The sequence below is a fragment of the Coenobita brevimanus genome, chromosome 75 (assembly GCF_032717465.1).
Source record: "Coenobita brevimanus isolate Jiangsu-jjx chromosome 75, ASM3271746v2, whole genome shotgun sequence".
Taxonomy (NCBI): Eukaryota; Metazoa; Arthropoda; class Malacostraca; order Decapoda; family Coenobitidae; genus Coenobita; species Coenobita brevimanus.
Genome location: NC_137028.1, coordinates 13,937,922 through 13,940,431, shown reverse-complemented (window position 1 = coordinate 13,940,431; position 2,510 = coordinate 13,937,922). Strand labels below are relative to the sequence as shown.

Sequence of the window (2,510 nt, the reverse complement as noted above, 5' to 3'; positions counted from 1 at the left end):
CTGTGTTAAATATATAACAAGAAGCATCCATAGAGAAGAAAGAACGAGAAGATGAAACGACAACGAGTAACTCTAAAACCCATTTCACAAGGCATCCTGTTTATGGCTTTTCCTATTTCCTTGTATTTTCTTACATTTCATCTCGATCATATCAATCCCATTATTATACAGGGAACTGAGAGGGAATATGATGATAAATTTCATATCTATAAATGTTTTCAGCTATTGATGGTAAGGCGATCATACATGCGGAAAGGTGGAGAACAAAATACTGGAAAGAGAATTTTCAGTTAAATCACCAGAGACTGGCCACGCAAGTTCCTCCGGTACTCTGTAGATCAATAATGTGTATATCATGGATCATCAAAACATGCCTAAAACTGGAAAGGCTTTAGGGATTAAAAATCATTAGGAAAATTCAGTATAAGCAGAATAAATCTTTTAGAGTACATCGTTCTAAACAAAGGACAGAAATGATTATTAGCAAAGGTTAATTAAAATGAAGAAACATCAAAGTTTGGACCTAAAAGCTTCGCGACTACTAGTGAGGCGAAGAAGGGGGTGCGCTAAGTGCATTTCTATATAAAACTCACTTACAGCAGCTCTAGTCAGAAATGAGTTAACTCTGAATAGAAAGGCGAAGGTGAAGGTGAGGCGCAGAAATGACCTGGCGACATCACAAACACTGACTCTAAGGGCCGCATTGTCGTCAGTTTAGGAGGATTTCTGGCACTTACTTTTTTACCACTTATCTTGAATTAACATTCCAATATTCTCTTTCATGCCATTTACATCTATCTGATATCGACACAGATTAAATAAAGAAATATTAAAGTGTCAGATGCTAAACAAACTGGTAAGGGAGTGCAAGAACATGTCTAGTCTGCCTGAATACAAACCCAAGAGCCTACTGACGCTTCGTGCTGTCTGATTAGTAACAATGTCGAAAAAGGTTCCCATAAAATCGCGCTTCGAAAAAAATCCACCTCCATGGCAGCAAAACTCCTGCAAATATTGTTACACTTTTATAACACTGTGCAGCAGTCATAAACGAATAATTGAACTGAAAGGAGGCAACGGCTATTCTGCGTTCCCGGATGCCCTTTCCTCTGCTTGGGGTGTGGCGGCTTCGTAGCCACCTACGACGGCACACAAGTGACTAAAACACCTCCTCACAGGCCATTACTCTCTCTCTCTCTCTCTCTCTCTCTCTTACACACACACACACACACACACACACACACACACACACACACACACACAATGCAAAAACTCTATGCACCCTACCACCCACGCGCCATCCTACAAGGTCACAGCAGGAGCCCAGAAATGGTCAAAGCACAAACTCAGCGGAAATCAGTCTGGGTCAGAGTCGTAGTGTCAGCAACTTGTGCTTCACTGATGGCGTGTACAAAATGTTATCAGGGTTCGGTGCTTTATTACAAACTTAAATGCACACATTCAAATTGTATGTCAGTAACACAGCTGATGGGTGACGCATTCTGCTGCACCATATTTGGGTGCGTGGGTGCATAACAGAATCACAAGGACGCATAAAGTGTCTATTGCAGAAATATTGTCTACCCGAATTTTTCTCAAAGAATCATGGGAGATGCTTTAAAATAATTAAGCTTCTGAAAATACTGGCATTACTGTTGCTACACAGATGCACAAAAGAAAGACATACTTTTTTCTCTCTCTCAGTAACAAAATCGCGATGGCGTTTACAAAATCTCACATATGTATGCATATGTGCTTGTAAACAAATCTTTACAACACGACATTATTCTTTTAATTCATTAGATGTAAATTGATCAACGGACCCCTTTAAACCCCTCCACACACACACACATATATATATATATATATATATATATATATATATTCATTCATTCATTGCCAGACGCCATGTATCCCAAACGGGGTGGTCAAGGGCTCAGAATTAATTGTTTTACTGGGAGGGGCACTAATCCTCCACCAACCCCACTTGACACGTAGGGAGAACGTTATGCCAACAGCATCTGGTGTTCCCAGGTGGTCACCCATCCAAGTACTAACCAGCCCCAACGTTGCTTAACTTCGCTGATCGGACGGGAAGTGGTGTACTCAACGTGGTATGGCCGTTGGCATGTTAAAATAAAGCAATAAAATAAAATGTCACTGTGCTCAAGCAGAGAACAAATTGTCCCTGTAATGTCAATGTTGTAATGAGTTCCGAAATATTGCACATTTTTCAGTACAAATGCTATAGCTCTTTTACCCTAACTTGGCCTATATTTTTGTCCCTTTGTAGTTGAATGACAAAAAGACAATGATATGGCTTTACACACACACATATATATATATATATATATATATATATATATATATATATATATATATATATATATAATCTGTCACGATCTCTAAACATCTGTCCTTCACCACACACCTATAAAGTTTCAATGGCCTCCACACCTGAGGTCGATTATTTATACATTCACACTAACTCAGCTGCACGGGACGCAGGG

The 2,510-nt window shown here is 39.5% G+C and overlaps 1 non-coding gene across 1 annotated transcript; it reads right to left on the bottom strand.

The window, feature by feature from the left end:
* Positions 1-2,009: 2,009 nt before the first annotated feature.
* LOC145408127 (5S ribosomal RNA) lies at positions 2,010-2,128 on the bottom strand. Its single transcript, XR_013898873.1, has one exon. It is a non-coding gene; the product is annotated as a 5S ribosomal RNA (ribosomal RNA).
* Positions 2,129-2,510: the final 382 nt, after the last annotated feature.